The following is a 20,389-nucleotide window of genomic DNA, read 5'->3' as shown; positions in this document are numbered from 1 at the left end:
GGGGGGGGTGGGAGGTTGGGGGAACCAGGTGGTGGGTATTAGAGAGGGCACAGATTGCATGGAGCACTGGGTGTGGTACAAAAAATGAATACTGTTATGCTGAAAATAAATTAAAAAATGATTAAAAAATTTAATAAAGTACTAATAAATATTTTAAAAGATTTTATTTTTATTTATTTATTTGACAGAGAGAGAGAGAGCAGCACAAGCAGGGGGAGCAGAGGGGGAGTAAGAAGCAAACTCCCTGCTGAGCAGGGAGCCCTATGTGGGACTCAATCCCAGGATCCTGGGGTCATGACCTGAGCCAAAGGCAGACACTTAGCCATCTGGGCCACCCAGGTGCCGAGTATGTACATAAATTATTTCTTTCTAAATACATAGAAGAGAATTTTTTAATCATAGGATAGGCGTATGTTTAACTTCTTAAGGAAATATCAAAGGGTACTAATAGAGATCAAGGCTACAGATCAAATTTTCATTTGTTTTTTGAAATTTTCATTTCATTTTAATGAAAGTTAACCCATTATCGATAGAGGTGTGTTAAAGTGGAAGGATTGGAAAGTACAGCCCACGGACTAACTCTGATACTCCACCTATTTTTGGATGGCCTGTGAATTAATAATGTTTTTTTACCAGTAAAATGTAAAAGGACTATTAGCTTTTTGGCAAGAACAGTTGGTTAATTTTGCTTATTGGATCCCAAGGACATGAAGACTTACCATTTGGCTCTTAGAGAAAAATTAGCTGACCCCTAGGAATAGTTGCAGTAATAATACAATTGAGTATATAAAGAATATTCTAAGAATGATAATATTATAGATGGTCCAAGATAATTCAATTTCGAAGCAAAGAAAAAATACTGTGAATTAGATATATCGATACAGAGATAACGAATGACAAAATTGTATCCACAGGTCTTACTGAAATACCTATTCGAAACATCCCCAAAGGGCACCTGGGTGGCTCAGTGGGTTAAGCCGCTGCCTTCGGCTCAGGTCGTGATCTCAGGGTCCTGGGATCGAGCCCCGCATAGGGCTCTCTGCTCAGCCGGGAGCCTGCTTCCCTCTCTCTCTCTCTCTCTCTCTGTCTGCCTCTCCGTCTACTTGTGGTTTCTCTCTGTCAAATAAATAAATAAAAATCTTAAAAAAAAAGAAAAAAGAAAAAAAAGAAACATCCCCAAAGACAAACTAGATGGACTACCAAATATGCCATAATTATTAACCATTATAGAAAGTTAAACATAATAGAAAATGGTAAAGAAATGAAAATAATTGGAAAGAAGAGAGTTCAACTAGGAGATCACAACCAATAAAAATTAATATATCCAAGGTAACACTGGGGAAGCAAATAAAGGAGGATTTAGGTAAATAATAATGATGATAATGAAGAAGAAAAGGAAGAGGAGGATTCCTTAGGATAAAAATAATCAGGATTTCAAATGGAAACCATCGAAACCATAAGAATAAGGATGGCCCCAGGTTGTAGCCATGTCAGGGAACATTTGTAACTCTACTATAGTGACTACTTGTATCTAAACACTTAACCATATTAAACAAATCCCATAATGCATTGGATCAGTAGATACAAGATGTCAAGTAATCATAATTTTGGGTGAATTTAGTCATTGGAGAAAATTTCACAAACACAAGAGAGAAGGGTTGGGAGACTCTATAACAAAAAAGAATAATATATTTACTAGATTGAACCAAGGTTATTAACAGCCTAGTAATAGTATATTACTTAGGTAAATAAAATGTTAATCATTTTAATAAGGACTTAATATATGTGATGTATATGTATATATAGATATATAATTTTATGACTATGAGAAAATATTGCAAAGAATGACTGTTATCAGAAGAAAAGTATAATAGTCAGAAATCTCAATTCATTTCTTACACATGTAATGGAAATAGCCAGCCCAAAGATAAAAGGTGGGTTTGCAATTGTGCCATCTACTTGTTGTTTTAAGAATAATTCCTCACTTGGGAATTTTTATATAAGATAGAAAGAAAATCCCAAGGTTTTAAATGGATAGAAAGGGATGAAAGAATATTACAGAAAGTCAAGTATATGTTACAATTTCCTATGTTGATGATTCCTACCCCAAAGTATTCTGACTTATTCTGACTTTAAATTAGAGGAAGTAACCTTAAATAACTGTAGCTCCTAGTCCTTGAAACTGAGACCATAAGGATTCAGGTTTGAACCATATCAGCCAGTTGGGTTTGGAATCAGAAAGTTGACTGACTCAATAGTATGATATTCTCTGTTAGAAAAAATGGGATAGGCCATTTATAATGCTTAAATAGCCTCTAAGTTCTTAACTAGCTCTACATCTATTAACCTTAGAACTCAGATACCAATCAAGCAGTAAGCCAAATTAGCAACATAACAAATGAAAGAAGCATATCAGCAGAGCACTCATGGAAAATGGAAAGGGGACATCATAGAATGAGACAAATCCAACCCTTCAGTGTTCACCCTTGCATCATGAGATTGCTACTGTTGAGATTCACTTTGCTAAATTCGGATTAAATCTGAGAACTTCACCCTGATCTGAGTGCACAAAGGACCAAGACAAAGAATCAAGTTCTTAGACAGAGGGGCTTTACTTGCAGCAAAAGGCACAAAGGCAAAGCTGATTCTTTAATCAATGGGGGGGAAAAAAAGGAATTCTGGTAGGTAATCTGATTAAAAACATATGATACATGATTCTCATTTCTGCAATAAAGCCAAAAATTTAAAACACAAAATAAGTAGGTACTTCTTATAGACATTATAACCCAATACAAAAAATTCAAGTTGAGTGCATTGAACCTATACCGGTGAGGAAACTTAAAGATCCTTTTTCAGAAGTAGTGATGGTTTACCCTCTTACTGGATTAATGCTGATACCATAAGTGAACAAGTAGACAAATAAAAGGCTTACTCTGTAGAAAACAACTTATTGAGACTCACCCATACTTTATGCAGATAGCTCAAGAGAGCCATTTTAATTCCAAGAGGATTGCCGTAACCCAAATGATACGAAAATTTCCCCTCTTAAACATTTCCACTGAGAGTGGACTTGCACTGAGAGTTGGACTGAGTTCCTAAAACGCAGATAAAGAAAAGATGAGATACTAGAAATTTCATGGTATGTCATCAAGTCAATGAGACAATTAACAGAATAAAAGCAAAATTTGTACAAAGACATCTTGCAACCATGCTGTATGATACTAGTCTCTGAGGTAACTCCAACATGAGGACTTCCCAAGAAACGTAAAATCTGGATTAAGACAAAAGGAGAATACCTAGTTTTAGGAGCGATTATAGATACAAGGATATAGAGTCATCCCAATATCAATTGTATCAAATAGAAGAAAGCAGTCTGATCCAAATAAAAATCTTGTTACTTTTGTTTTGATAACTTCATGGAAATATTAATTATTGTCCTCCCCTTCCTAATGTTTCTGGCATAAGGTATCTTTTTTCTACTACCTGTAGTTCTTCTATGACTGTTGCAAGCACCTATGCTCTTACTATTATTTCTTTTTTTTCATAAATTTTTAATTTTTTTATAAACGTATAATGTATTATTAGCCCCAGGGGTACAAGTCTGTGAATCGCCAGGTTTGTATACTTCACAGCACTCATCATAGCACATACCCTCCCCAATGTCCATAACCCCACCACCCTTTCCCCAACCCCTTACCCCCGGCAATCTTCAGTTTGTTTTGTGAGATTAAGAGTCTCTTATGGTTTGTCTCCCTCCCGATCCCATCTTGTTTCATTTATTCTTTTCCTACCCCCAAATCCCCCACGTTGCATCGCCAGTTCCTCATATCAGGGAGATCGTATTATAGTTGTCTTTCTCCAATTGACTTATTTTGCTAAGCATAATACCCTCTAGTTCCATCCATGCTGTCGCAAATAGCAGGATTTCATTTCTTTTGATGGCTGCATAGTATTCCGTTGTATATATATACACCACATCTTCTTTATCCATTCAGCTGTTGATGGACATCTAGGTTCTTTCCATAGTTTGGCTATTGTAGACATTGCTGCTATAAACATTTGGGTGCACATGGCCCTTCGTACCACTATGTTTGTATCTTTAGGGTAAATACCCAGTAGTGCAATTGCTGGATCGTAAGGTAGCTCTATTTTCAACTTTTTGAGGAACCTCCATGCTGTTTTCCAGAGTGGTTGCACCAGCTTGCATTCCCACCAACAGTGTAGGAGGGTTCCCCTTTCTCCGCATCCTCGCCAGCATCTGTCATTTCCTGACTTGTTAATTTTAGCCATTCTGACTGGTGTGAGGTGGTATCTCATTGTGGTTTTGATTTGTATTTCCCTGATGCCGAGTGATGTGAAGCACTTTTTCATGCATCTGTTGGCCATCTGGATGTCTTCTTTACAGAAATGTCTGTTCATGTCCTCTGCCCATTTCTTTTTTCTTTTTTTTTTAAGATTTTATTTATTTATTTGACAGAGATCACAATTAGGCAGAGAGGCAGGCAGACAGAGAGAGAGAGAGAGGAGGAAGCAGGCTCCCTGCTGAGTAGAGAGCCCGGCATGGGGCTCGATCCCAGCACCCTGGGATCCATGACCTGAGCTGAAGGCAGAGGTTTCAACCCACTGAGCCACCCAGGCGCCCCTCCTCTGCCCATTTCTTAATTGGATTATTTGTTCTTTGGGTATTAGTTTGATAAGCTCTTTATAGATTTTGGATACTAGCCCTTTATCTGATATGTCGTTTGCAAATATCTTCTCCCATTCTGTCAGTTGTCTTTTGGTTTTGTTGACTGTTTCTTTTGTTGTGCAAAACCTTTTGATCTTGATGAAGTTCATTTTTGCCCTTGCTTCCCTTGCTTTTGGTGATGTTCCTAGGATGAGGTTGCTGCAGCTGAGGTAGAAGAGGTTGCTGCCTGTGTTCTTCTCAAGGATTTTGATGGATTCCTTTCTCACATTGAGGTCCTTCATCCATTTTGAGTCTATTTTCATGTGTGGTGTAAGGAAATGGTCCAGTTTCATTTTTCTGCATGTGGCTGTCCAACTTTCCCAGCACCATTTGTTGAAGAGGCTGTCTTTTTTCTGTTGGACGTTCTTTCCTGCTTTGTCGAAGATTAGTTGACCACAGAGTTGAGGGTCTATTTCTGGGCTCTCTATTTTGTTCCATTGATCTATGTGTCTGTTTTTGTGCCAGTACCATACTGTCTTGATGATGACAGCTTTGTAATAGAGCTTGAAGTCTGGAATTGTGATGCCACCAACTTTGGCTTTCCTTTTCAATATTCCTCTGGGTATTCAAGTTCTTTTCTTGTTCCATACAAATTTTAGGATTATTTGTTCCATTTCTTTGAAAAAACTGGATGGGATTTTGATAGGGATTACATTAAATGTGTAGATTGCTTTAGGTAGCATAGACATTTTCACAGTATTTGTTCTCCCAATCCATGAGCATGGAACATTTTTCCATTTCTTTGTGTCCTCCTCAATTTCTTTCATGAGTACTTCATAGTTTTCTGAGTATAGATTCTTTGCCTCTTTGGTTAAGTTTATTCCTAGGTACCTTATGGTTTGGGGTGCAATTCTTAACTATTATTTCTATTCCGTGTTTACCAAATCAGTTTTCAAAATATGCACTATAGAAAATCAGAAATAAAAATTTCCTAGAACAATTTGTATTTCTGGGGAAAATGCCAGTTTTTTAAAAATATCCGATGGCATTCTTTTTGGATGGTTTACCAAATTTATCAAAAGATGGAAAGTTGTACTACTGATTCATCCCAAGGACAATGAAATGATTGATTATTGGTATTTGGGACAACTACAGTTTTGTGGCCATTTGAGGAATAATGCCCCCTCTACTCCTGAGACATAAGAATATAAGAATCCCTAAGAATGATCTTCATTACAGTAAAGGGTCCATACTCATGGCTTTAATAGAACTCAGGAAAGCACTCATTGTTGCTGCTATGATTAAAAGGGTATTTTTTATAGGGAGTATAAATCATAACCTTAAAAATGGATACAAAAACCTGGAATTAATGATGAGGCAACCTTGGAACAGATTGTATTTTATAAACAATTTTGTAAAGAACGTTTCATGCTACCAATTGACTTTGTGTGTATAATTGCATCGCTATGTAAGATTCCACCTTTGTTGTCTAGAGAGAGACTGACCTTAAAGAAGCAGACCAAATAGCAGAGAACAGTGGCTGGCTTCTATGGGCTGAGGGCCTCAGTCATACAACTGTGAAAAACTGAATGTTTCATCAGCTCCAATCTCAGAGAGTTTGGGTGTGGATCCTTTTTGCTTTGAGCCTTGAGATGGCCCAGCCAACAATTGGATTTTAACCTGTGAGAAGACCTGAACCAGAAGACCCAGCTAAGCCGTGCCTGGACTCCTGCCCATGGAGACAGTGATATAAGACATGTATGGTTTTAAATTGCTAAGCTTGTGACAATTTGTGATGCAGCAGTAGAAAAATACAACTATCTTCATGAACTACCTTATCTGTAAAAGAAAAGAATCCACCACATACTGAAGATTTCAGCAACCTTACAACGATAAACATGTTTATATAATCATAAGTTTAACCAGGTAGCATCTATTGCACATATCCTTGTTCACTAGGAGAATAACGTTGATAAGAAAAATTTGACTCATTTACTAGAAATGTAGAGGCTCTACTAAAAACAATAACCTTGAACTAGTAGAATATTAGGCATGTTGAAAATGTCTGGGACTCCAAAGAGCATAAAACTCACAGTGCTGGGGCCACACCAACCACCAAGTAACAGATTCCCTGTATGTCTCATGGGATATGCCAAGAGGGCTGCAAATCATTTGACACTAGCCATAAGATAATTCCAGTCTCTTTGTATATTGAGCAAAGGGATCTTCAAGCAGGAGCAGATAGATAACCCAGCTGATAACTGGCCTCGGTGAAAGCAGAGAGATCGAGATGGATCGAAACCTGAGAATAAAGTTATGTGCACTTTCTTACTTTGCTAGGTCTCACTGCCATGTAAACTGCCTGAGTCATTCCTCGATCAACTTACTGTATGAGTATAAATGTGTATGCGGTGGGCAATCAGTGATTCATAGTTTTCTTGCTCATCACTTCTGATTGGCATATTCCCACACGTTCTTTGTACTAAAGCCAAAATCTACATTCAGAGCACCCAGGTGCCCCTACAGTTTTTAATTTTTGCTGAGCTTTCCACATGGTCAGTCATTTCGGCCATGAATGGTTTTCATATCCTCAAATATATTTATGATTGTTGCTTTAAGATGTTTGCTAAATAAGCACACGGATCATCCCAGTGTCTCCTTCTCTACATTGCTTTTCCTTAAGTATGGGTAAATGCTCCTATTTCTTTGCAAGTCTGGTAATATTTTTATTGAATGTTAGACTACTGGTTTGGTGTTAGCAAAAAAATATTACCGGCTGAATATTACCTTGAACATGTAGAATTTCAGTCTTACATTTTTATAAACATGGGTCTTTTATTTTGGCCTTGATCTAAAAACAGGTTTTCAGTTCTGTTTATAGTATTTACTGTGAAGTTACAGCATTCTGTAATTTCAGGGGCAATCCCAAAGTGTATAAAACAAGACTCAGATGCTATATTGTATCTCCTCTGCAGTTGACAGGAGCTAGATATCTGCTCCGCTTTTTCAAAGTTCCAGCTGTTGTTTTCCACTAGATTTCTTGGAGTTTTCTTGTGCATTCAAAGGTCAGCCAAGAATTTGAGAAAAATTTATGCACGGATTTAGGGACTCTTTCCCTTTGGTTCTTTCCTTCCCAGGAATTTCCCTTTCAATTTATAGCTCATCTGGTAGTCTAAACTCTGTCCTCTGACACCCCAATCTGAGAATACAGCAGATTTTTTTGCTTGAATGATAGCAGCCCTATGCCATATGACTTGGAAAAGTGCCTTTCGGGGAGAAGTCAAATAAATGTGGATCTGACTCAGTGCCATTTAATTCTTTCAAGGGTCAAAATTTACCGTAATTGCTCCCTGCCTTTGGTTGTTCTTAAGTGCTTCAAGTTGGTCTCTATGTTATTTTGTTATAATAATTATTTGCAGGACAGTTAGCCTTATATAAGCCACTCTATCTTCACTACAGTCTGAACTCATTTCCCCCCATGACATTTATACACATCTCTCCATTGCCTTCCAGCATTAAAAGTTCCTTTGAATTTGAGTCCAGATTGCCTTTATCCCCCTTAGAGTCAATGTAATCTTTTTGTCTGTCTTCAAAAGGTTTCTCTCTTTATTCTCAAGGAAATTTACTAGGATATCTCTTGGCACATACTGCCACATATCTCTTCATTCAAACTACCATTCTATAGGCTGGTTATTAATAAATGTTGGGGATACAGTGGTAAATAGAGTGAGGAGAGATCAAAATAAACAAAAAGGTATAAATGATCTTAGAAATAATAAAATATAAGAAAATAAGCACTGTGGAGAAAAATAAAGTGGAGAAGCATGTTTGGGAATTATACTGTTTTTATATTTCTATGAGATTATATAACCTTTTTTCTAATTGCCACTGTTACTTCTTAGTACATTATAATTGATCATAATTCACAATAGCATGCCACTTCCTTCCTCATGTTTGTCCCAAAGTGTCCTAATTACCAGTAACATAAATGCATCTATCATTTACTTATGTGGTGTTGGGTTTTTTAAGTGAGAGTTGCTTGGTGTTTTGTTTTGTTTTGTTTTGTTTTTGAGTGCCTTCCACAGAAATTTTTATTCCCTGACTTTTAGGAAAGTTGATGTTTCATATTTTATGTTCTTTGATCCATGCATGAATATTCATTAGTATTTCTTGAGTAAAATTCCCATGCTTTAATATATATATTTTTTACTGTGCTAAAGAAAAGTCTGCTTCTCAGGAAAACAAATAGAATGGTTTTGTCCAGTGCTTACAACAGAGCAGAGTGGAATTTCTGACCAAGTAGAGACTACTACTTCCAAAGTTACCAGGACTGATGAATGAATATAAATGGTGAAATATCAGTGGCAAAAGAATGCTATAAAAAAAATTTCTTTGGCTTTGGAACAGATTGTGTATTTGCGTGTCCGTGTGTGTGTGATAGTAACACATTTTCCAACAACTCCGCTTTCTTTTTGCTTCACGTTGGAAGTTAGTATTGATACTATACATGGGAAACATAACAGGATCAAAATTAATTTTACATACTAACAGCTAAGACTATCTTCCTCTTAGTGAAGAATAGCATATTAATATGCTGCAGTTTTCACTTTTTAGTCTTAGATTATCCTTCCCCACCATCTGTCTCATATCATCGCTGTTCAACATTTCTTTATTTTAAAATAACTTTAAAACAGAGGAGAGGTTCCTTGAAATCAAGTGTTGTATCTACACATGAGCAGGCTACCGATTGCTCCCCTGCTGGTTGTTCCTCTACCCATCATTTTCTTGCATCCTACTTGCCTGTTGGTCTTTTGCTTTTTCTTTATCTGGAGTATGAAAAGCCAAAGCCCTGTCAGGCTTTCTCTAACTCTCAGGCTGTGTCCACGTGATACTAGAAACAATTCAGTCAATTCAGCCAAATAGCTGATCAATTCTCTCACACCATGAGTTTAAAAGATGTCTTTTCTAACTCCATTGATTGGGTACTTAACATGAAGCTGTCAGTGTGATAACACAGAATAAATACAAACTCAGCCTGACTTAATCTGTGCTCTAGTTCCAGCCTCTTGCTTATTGTTCTGTTCCAGTCTTACTGGTTTACCTCTACCACAATGTCCTGAAATGAAGAGGGACCCTTTAATCCCATTTTTTTCATTTATTTGTCTCAGTTTTTTTTTTTTTATTTTCAGCATAACAGTATTCATTGTTTTTGTACCACACCCAGTGCTCCATGCAGTCCGTGCCCTCTCTAATACCCACCACCTGGTTCCCCCAACCTCCCACCCCCCCACCTCTTCAAACCCTTCATATTGTTTTTGCAGAGTCCATAGTCTCTCATTGTTCACCTCCCCTTCCAATTTCCCCCAACTCCCTTCTCCTAACTCCTCATGTCCTCCATGCTATTTGTTATGCTCCCCAAATAAGTGAAACCATATGATAATTGACTCTCTCTGCTTGACTTATTTCACTCAGCATAATCTCTTCCAGTCCCGTCCATGTTGCTACAAAAGTTGGGTATTCATCCTTTCTGATGGAGGCATAATACTCCATAGTGTATATGGACCACATCTTCCTTATCCATTCATCCGTTGAAGGGCATCTTGGTTCTTTCCACAGTTTGGCAACCGTGGCCATTGCTGCTAAAAACATTGGGGTACAGATGGCCCTTCTTTTCACTACATCTGTATCTTTGGGGTAAGTTTTTAAAACGTGATGGGTGAAAATAGGAATACAGGGTTTTCTGAACCTTAAAATTACAATTTTATGGACCATTAAAGCAGGAATAGAACCCAGGGTTCATTTCATCCATTTTCAAACTTTGGAACAGTAGATCTCTAGCACTCTCTTGGAGTTGGCTAAAAGGTTTTCATGCCTGGTCAAGGTGGGTGGGAGGCGGTGGTTAGCCTGACTCAAAAGCTGCTTGATGGACTGGATTTTCTGTCTCTCTTGAGGGGCACAGATTCCTACTCCCATACACAGGCACCAGTTTTAGATATATCAGTTTTATGTAATGAAGCTCCATATGGAGTGGATTTTGAGGAGAAGTTTCTTCTAAAAAAATATTTTAACACCAATAATTTTGTGTAAATCCATCATTTTACAGACTGAGATATTTAGAATCACAGAGAATGTGACTTTCCCAGGGTCATGCTGCTATTTGGTGTTCATAGTATACCTTCTAACACTGAGGAAAAACTCCCTCAGTCTCTGAGGGAAATCACAAGAACTTTCTGGGGCATAGAGCTCTCTGTAACTAGGAAAACTAAAGAAGAGCTGAAAAATGTTCATTTAAGAGTTAAGTGCTGACTTCAGTCAGAAATTGTCTTTGTTACCTGTTCAACTTCCATTAAACACTTACTTCATTTGGTGTAGATAACCATCCATCCATTTTTTTAATAAAAAGGTTGATCACATATATGCTATGTACCAAATATTGAGGTCATAAATATGAGAGAAAAAATTGGCATACTCTCTACTTTTATAACCTTATATTTTATTGATAAATTGATAAGTAAAACTACATGTATATGTGTTTAAGAGCGTAAAAACTTTGTATTGTAATTTCAACAATAATTAAAAAACAGCTACTGTTTATTGAAACTAGGGACTGTGTGGTAAGATGATAGATTGATTTATGTAAATACCCATTTAAATATATAGATATATATATATCTCTCTGTCTTTATACATGTGTATGTGTATATATATATTATATAATACATATATATTATATATATATATTATCATTCTGTTATTATTATTTCCATTTTACAGGCAAATACACTGAGCTACTTAGAGAGTTATTTAATGTATTCAAGACCATACAACCAATTAAATGCTACATGTAGGAGAGGAATTCAGGTAGGTCCAGTTCTAAGGGCCCAGCATGGTGTAAGGAATTTTTGGTCTTTAAGAATCCCTAATAAATTCTTTACAAGAGGAACATTCTCTTTTTAATTAACACACTGGGGAACAGAAGGGGAAGACATGTTGGTTATGGTGTTACATCTGGATCTGAACATTTAAAAGATGATACAGGGATTCCTGGGTGGCTCAGTCCTTAAGTATCTGCCTTTGGTTCATGTCATGATCTGAGGGTCCTGGGATCAAGCCCCACATTGGGCTCTTTGCTCAGCGGGAAGCCTGCTTCTCCTTCTCCCACTCCCCCTGCTTGTATTCCCTCTTTTGCTGTCTCTCTGTCAAATAGATGAATAAAATCTTTTTAAAAAGATTTAAAAAAAATAAAAAGATAATACTAATGTGAGAAACATGTAACATTTTACCTAACTTATATTTTTACCAGCAAATTATGCCTTAAAAAGAAAGTTCTGATTAATAATTTAATGTCCCCTGAATATGCCAAAGTATATAAATATGTAAATCTGTAATGAACCAAGCCCCTTGATTTTAACTTTTGGAAATTAAATATTAATGCAGAAACTTTGCTAGACTAGTGCATTAAACCCTCTGGCAATGTTGTATACATTTGAAAGCTGTAGTTTAATTATGGCTCTTCAAACACACACTTTTATTTCCTTTTGGCATCAATACTTGGTGTTCAGTAATTTTAACAGGAAATAATTATGGGTGAATTAGTTAAACCTACATCCTCAGGCCCCTAAAATAGCTCCTATGCTGATAAAGGCAAAGACTCAAAACAGGCAGCTAGAAAGAAAAAATATATTTATTTTAAGGACTAATGAAAAGATTTTCTGGGTTTCTTTTTTGAAACCTTAATCTGAGAACAGTTTAACCTAATGTTAAGATTAAGATGCCACTAATTTAGTCCCTAAATTTTCTTAATAACTTTTTAAGGGGTACTAATCTATACAACCTTAACTTCTTTACTATGATAATTGGTCTAATTTTTATTTTATAATTTTATATTTTTATTCATGTAGAACAATACTTTTTTTTTTAACCTTTGACATATTGTTTAAATCAAGACCTCAATTATAACATTTGTAATACTTTGTTTCATCCAGTCTAAGATAATACTGACTGTAAGGCAAACTAATTTATATACCTCTAAAAAAGAAAAAACACTGCTGCTTCACATACAATTTAGTTTTTCATCTTTTAGCATTTTGTATTATCCTAAAAAAAAGGACAATGTTGGAGTATTTAGACATGAATTTTAAATAATTTATCACTGTTATGCCTATATGAAGAGATAAATATAAGCAAAATAATGTTTGAAGTATTTCTTCAAAAGTATTTGAAGTATTTCTTCAAAATATTTCTTCTCAATAAATATTTGATTCTTCTGAATCACTTTTTAACTCAGTCTTTAAATGTCCAGTTTTTTGTCCAAATGTCATATTCTCTGCAATGAGGAGCACTAGTGATGCAGCATTTCTTTCTTTCTTTCTTTCTTTCTTTCTTTCTTTCTTTCTTTCTTTCTTTCTTTCTTTCTTTTTTTTTAAGATTCTGTTTATGTATTTGACAAAAAGAGAGCAGGAGCGAGAGAACACAAGCAGAGGGAGTTGGGGAGGGAGGAGCAGACTCACTATTGACCAGGGAGCCTGATGAGGGGTTCATCCTGGGACCCTGGGATCATGACCTGAACCAAAGACAGATGCTTAGTGACTGAGCCACCCAGGCACCCTGTGATGCAGCATTTCTTAAAATAATGAGACTTGTTCTAAGCCAAGCATTATACCTTCTACCAATTTGAGTAAGAGCACTTCCTGTTTCTTGACAAGAAATGTCAACAAATTGTTTTCCAGTAAGTTTTGGGTATCTTGCTATATTAGGCCCTATTGGTATTTGCAAAAATAATTGTGGAATTTTAATTATTTTTATAGTTCATATTTGCCTCATTGATACAAATTGGTACCCTATTGTTCATCTTGATGACTTAGTGACTATTCAATAACTTTCTGTTTCAGTGACAAATGTAGAATCTTTTCTACATTCTACAGTGTAGAATCTTTTTGATGCTATTTAAAATGCCACTTAAGGGGCAGCTGGGTGGCTCATCGTGTTGAGTGGTGGGCTCTGGTTTCAGCTCAGGCCGTGATCTCAGAGCTCTGGGATTGAGCCCCACAGAGCCCCACATCTGGCTCTGCACTCAACAGGGAGTCTCCTTGAGGATCCTTTCTCTTTCTCTGTCTTTCCCTCTGCCCCTTCCCTCACTCATGAAGCCTCTGCCAATAAGTAGAAGCATTCAGTTATTCTGACTGGTTTAATTTTGAAGTCTGGTTTCATTTGAAGTTTGGAGTGAATTGCAGCTTTATTTTTCCTATCTTAATTTAGATGCTAGGCTTCCTCCGGTTTATTCTGTTCTAATCCAAGAGGAGCACCCTATTCAAAGGTGAGGCAGAGAATTTAAACCAGCTTCACAGAATCTAGTTTGGGCTCTTACCTCCAAGTACACAAAGGTGGGCAGAACCCTGAGTGTGGAGTTCCCTCGGGCCATGCCTCTAGTGTAGATGGAAAGTGCTTTGAATAAAACAGATTGGTTGTAGCATAAGTATCATATTTCACAATGGAGAGATTCAGAAAAATTTTCCTCCAGCCACCCAAAGCAGATACTGTTTTTATATTCTCGTTTGCTCAAATTTACAGGCATATCAGTAATAAATTTATTGTTCAGCATATCTGTACTAAAGAATATGTTTTAATGAAATATTTTTTTCTTAATTAGAAATCCACGTTAGATAATTTCACTAACCTTTTCAAGCGATTACATTTTAACATGATGGCAAGAAAAGGATAGATGGAAAAATGAATTAATTCCCTTGGTTTAGCATTCCTGAATGGGAAAATAGATCATGAAATATTTTGCAAAGATATTTACAACATAGTATGAGCTCATCCATCCAGTCATATCACTAAAGTGCAGTTGTCACAGGCAGGGTAATAATTTGGCACCGTTTCAGAACTGTCATGAGGGAAACTGCTTATCATTCACCAAATTCCATTCTTCCTTTTCTGGTACAACAGAACTATGGTCACACAGTTGACAAACTGCGTTTCCCTGCCTCTGTTGAAGTTAATGGGTGGTCAAGTGATGAAAACCTTAGTGATGGACTATGACTAGAGGTGTTGGACCTCAGGGATTTAAAACATTTGTATGCACCTCCTCCACACCCTCTCCGTCCTTACTCCCTGCTGGACACTGGACCCGGCAGCAGTCCAGCCTCCACTGCACCAGTGAAGACCATGGTGCCTATGCTGCAGGGGTTGGGGAGCTAAACCCCTCAGGCAAAATCTAGCCTGTGGTCATCTTTTGTGTGGTTTCCAGCTAAGAATTATTTTATATTTTTAAAGGGTTTATAACAAAAGAGAAAGGGAGAAAAATATACAACAAAGATGTATGTGGCTTCTAAAGCCTAAATATTTATTACCTGGCGCTTTACAAAAGGTTTACAGACATATGCCCTAAGGTATAGCAGACCAACAGTTTAGAAGAAATCCAAGTCTCTAAATGCTGACAAAAAGCAAAGCACTCCAGGCCACTGAGTGGTCACATTGCATAAGAAAGAACAGTATGACTGATTGCTGACTTCTGATAAGATACAGCGCAAGCAAGAAGGCAGTGAGACTTCCTTAATCTTTAATGTGATGAAAGAGAAAAGTTAACCTAGATTTGTCTATCCAGTGAAAATATCCCTTGCCAATGAAGGTAAAATACCAACATTTTCAGAAAAGCAGCTAAGAGAACTTATCTCCAGCAGAACTGTACAAAAAGAGCACAGTGGTTTTAAAGCAAGGGAAATGATACCAAATAAAATCCTGAATGGACAGAAAATGAAGTTTCTCAGAAAAGACAAATATTTACAAAAACACAAAATATCTTTCTAGTATAATTGTGTGTGTATGCATGTGGGGGGGTTAAATTTCTTTACAAAATTATGGACTGCTAAAAGAAAAACAGTAGTATGGAGTTTATGGCATATATTGAAGAAAAATATTAGAATTAAAAAGACAGCAGGAGATGGAGTTTGTTGCAAGGTTTTAAAGATGTTTCTGAATTAATATATGAAGTTTGACTGAAATAATGTAAAGATTCATATTATATTCATATTCTTGAGAGTGAGAAGTCACCAAAAATACCAATAAGGTTATAGATTTAAAAAACAACACAATAAAGAACGGTATGTTAAAATATACAGTATTCATTCAAAAGGGGAAAGGGTTGAAGCAAAGATAAATGAAATAAATAAAAAACTTGTAAATGGAAGATTTAGACCTTATAATAGCAACATTATATTAAATGCAAATTAATACACATTTTAATTACAGTTAAACACATCACGTGACTGGATAAAGGAGAAAGATTTGTCTATATATGGTTTACATGAAGCATACTTTAACAGGAAATACACAAACAGGTTGAAAGTGAGAGTTGAAATATGGTATGTCATGGAAGCACTAAACATACGGCTAATACAGCTCTATTAATTTCTGCCAAAATAGAATGCAAGATAAAGAGTATTACTAATGAATGAAAATAGATATTTCATAATGATAAAAATATCAATTTATTAAGATATAACAAATTCAAATTATGTATACATTAAAGAGTAAAGCTTCAAAATACAAGACGCAAGGGAAGAAAAGGACAAATTCATGATTACAGTTGATAGGAGAGTGGACAAAGAAATAATGGAAAATATGGGATAATGAACAATATGAATAGCCAACATTTTGATATGCTCATAGGAAAATTCATTATAACGAAAAAAATTATGAACTAGGAGATGAGGGAGAATTGCTAAAGACTTTTTCTTGAGTTGAGTAAGTTGGACTGCCATATGGTTTTCCAGGAGCTTCCAGTCACCTTCTTCTAAATTACTCACTGTAGTGTTATAGAAAGTAGAGATCTTATGTGGTGCTTTCCTGTAATTCCTGTACTTATTCCAATTTCTTGAATACTAACAGAAGTTTTCTTAACCTTCACTCTGCCCATCTTTTCAAATCCTTGTATTGAATTCTTTTCATCCTGAAATACCTAAAGCAATTTCTGTTTTTGTGACCAAATTCGATATGGTATATCATTATGTGTGGGTACAGAGACTGATAAATGGTTGAATTTATCAATTTTAATTGTTGAATTTGTGAGTCTGTAGAGGTTCCCTCCCAATTGTTTATATTTTCTCAGTGAAGGAGAAAGTTAGTTCACCAGCTGAGAGTAAGGGGGAGGAAGGAAGTCAAAGAGGAAAGGATCTGAAAAAGTTCTTTAAGAATGTGATTAAAGCACGGATTCTAACGGCTGGGCCACATAAAGGGTGCTCCTTTATGGTTCTGGATTTAAATCTGGTAAATGGGGGTTTGTGGCTTTCCTCAGCACATTTATAGCCCATAGGTAAAATTTGTAAGAAAATTGTCTGGAAGGTCTAAACAGTGAGGAGTTTGTTCTGAGCCTTGTCTGGACATTAAACTTCCTTGAGAAGCTTTTAAACAGTACCAACGCCTGCTCTCTTCCCCAGTGATTCTGATTTAATTGTCTTAGGGTGGAGTCAGATCATCAAAAAAATTTAAAGCTGCCTGTAGGATCCCAATGTAAGAACATGGTTGAGTTCCTTTTTTAGACTCTGCAGGGTCTATGTCCTATTAATATTTTTATTCTCAGTGCTTGCACAAGGTAGGTGATCAAAAAAATGTTAGCAGAACTGAAGAGTAAATCCATGAAAAGCCAGGCTTCGGCAGCTCCTTTTCTTCTCTAATTTCCTCCTTTTAACGATTTCTCACAATATTTCCGTGTAGAAGGTCAGAGTCTGTAGTAGATTGATATAGAGGTAGACATAAAATTCCCTACATTTCTTTGAGAGAATAAACCATTAAAATGCTAAGGATGAAGAATCTGGGGCACAGGATCTCACAGATTGGTGTCCGAGATAATCAACTGCCTCATACATTAACACCTGAGGTAGAGTTGGTTTGTGGGACAACAAACATATTTCCTCTTCTTCTTTAGCACACAGCTAGACTACACTTCCTGGTCTCAATCCCAGGAAGAGAGAGCCACGAGACAGAATTCTAATCAATGAAATGGTTAAGATGCAGTCATTAAGGTACACCCTAATCCTTGCCATTACTGTCCTTATGAGAAGAGGGGATTTGGACATAGAAACTCACAGAGAGAACAGCATGCGAAGACAGAAGCAGAGATTGGAGTGATGCATCTACAAACCAAGGAATTCCCAGGAGCTGAGAGAAAGGCATGGGATGGATTCTCTCCCAGAGCGCTTAGATGGAACCAACTCTGCTGACACATTGATTTTGGACTTCTAGCTTTCAGAACTGTGAGACAATAAATTATGTGATTTTAAGCCATCTAATTGCGAAGTACTTTGTTATGACAGCCTTAGGAAACTAATACACCCTTGTATGCCATAATGTCAAGTTGTTATGGGTTTTTAGCGTATTATTTATCAATGAGAGAATAAAAGCAAATCGGTGAATATCTTTTTTCCCTTTTCTTTGCAAACAGTAAAAAATTTAAAAATGATCTGTATTTTATCAGCATCCACGCCCAAACGATTTTTTTACCAATGCATCATTGATTGCCTGGGATGTCAAGAATGTTTAACTTCTTTCTGAAAGTTAGAATGAGAAATCTTTGTTTTATTTTTTTCTCTGACATACAGTTTACTTAAGTACACTTTCTACCTGATTACCTCCTTTACATGGAAGATAACAAATGACCTAAAACTGCCCCAGGGGCTCGAGAACTGCTGACAGCTACACTCCCAAGAAACTGGGCCCTCAAACTAATTTTTCTCAGGTTCCCAAAAGAAGAAAATATTAAGTATGAGTCACAGTGGGTGTTAATTCCTTGACACTCTTTATTCCTATTCTATTCCTGCTCTTTCCTGGAGCTCTTCACACAGATACAGCTACGGAAAGAAGGGTGAGATTATTTTCCTTTTGTCGATTGTTTGATAGAAAATTACTGCCCCCCCCCTTTTCTTACTGTTCATGTCTTTTTTCCCAGTTTTTTAAAATTTTATTTTATTATGTTATTCATTATTCACCATACATCATGAGTTTTTGATATAGTGTTCCATGATTCATTGTTTATATATAGGACCCAGTGCTCCATGCAATACCTGAATTAAATAAGGGATCTGAGGTAATATAACATTAAGAAGATTTTCCCTTTATTATCCAAAAAATCATCCTGGAAGGAAGACGATAACACATTTTCACAACTTAAATACAGGTGAGTAATTGCAGCATTGAAAATGGCATCTGTCTTGTTTTAGGAAAGTGTCCATCAAATACTTTATCTAATTAAATGTATTAGCACTGGTAAAAGACATCATTTTATTTAAAGTGCCACTTTGCAGCTAGGAAAAAAACAACAGGAAAAATCATAAATGGTGTGCTTGCAGGGGTAGATTATGCCAAAGGATATGCCAGAGGAAAACAAGAAACTAAGTTCGACTAAATGTATGAATACTGGGTTCTGCTGCTCCTTGATGAATATATTTAACTCAGAGTAGCTTTTCCAGGATTTTCCTACAATGAAGAACAGTGACATAAAGCATGGCATAAAATATTGCTCTTGAATTGGAATAGTTTGTTTTGTGGATGCTTTGCAGAATCCATTCAGGATGGTGACACCCATTCTCCCAGGTAATGGGAATGTTGGTTGCTGAGGATCTTAGCTTAGTCCCTATACCATACCAGCTGTGGTGAGGCTTGGAGAAGCAGCCTGTTTCCAATGACTGGTTGATGCAGGGATATCAAAATCCGGGTATCCGCCTCAAGGTGATAGAACTTTGAAGGACACCAACTCCACAGCTTTGCATGGGACTGTCCATGACCTTTGTGTGATTGCATTACAGTTCACCTTCTATCCTGTGTTCTTCACTCACTGACTAGTGTTGATCCTAGAAAGTCTCCCTTCAAAATCTCAGAATCTCAATCTGTTTTTCAGGTAACCAAGTCTTAACAGTTTATAAATTCGAGAAACAAAAGACAAAAGCAAAGGATAATGAATAATGATAGTGAATAGTGGTACTGATAGTGAATATTGATGGTGATACTGAATACTAACAGTGAAGGACACTGATACCTTATCTAGTATATGTTAGATAAAATTACAATTTCTCAAAGATATCCATGCTCTAATATTTGAAACCTGTGCCAAAAGAGACATTGGGTATGTGACTATCATTAGGATCTCAAGATGCAGAAATTATACTGGATTATCCAAATTGGCTCAATCACAAGGGGCTTTGAGTGTAGAAAAAGAAGGCAGAAGAAATCAGAGAAAGGTGTGTGACAGTGGAAACAGAGTCAAAATGATATGATATGAGAAGGTCTCAACCCACTGCTACTGGCTTTGAACATGGTAAAAGGAGGCTACAGTCAAGGGATGCCAGTAGCCTCTAGAACCATATGATCCTTTCAATAGATGCAGCAGGAAAAAAAATCTGATAAAGTACAACATCCATTCATGATTAAACAGTTGCTAAAGTACATCATCCATTCCTCAACAAACTGCAGAGTTAGAATTTCTCCTCTAGAGCCTCCAGAAAGACACACAGCCCTGCCAACACTTTGATTTTAGGACTTCTAACCTGAAGAACAGTAAGATAATAAATTTGTGTTATTTTAAGCCATGAAATTTGTGGCATTTTTTACAGCAATGATAGAAAATCAATACAATATACTTCTTGTGCACGTTCAAATATGTGAGCTATATAGTAAAATCAGTGTCAGCATATTATGATCATTAACATTGGATAATGTGGTCTGGCTGGA

Source organism: Enhydra lutris, unplaced genomic scaffold, assembly GCF_002288905.1.
Source record: "Enhydra lutris kenyoni isolate GAN:26980312 unplaced genomic scaffold, ASM228890v2 scaffoldscaffold16, whole genome shotgun sequence".
NCBI classification, from domain to species: domain Eukaryota; kingdom Metazoa; phylum Chordata; class Mammalia; order Carnivora; family Mustelidae; genus Enhydra; species Enhydra lutris.
Note: the sequence above shows the minus strand (reverse complement) of the source record.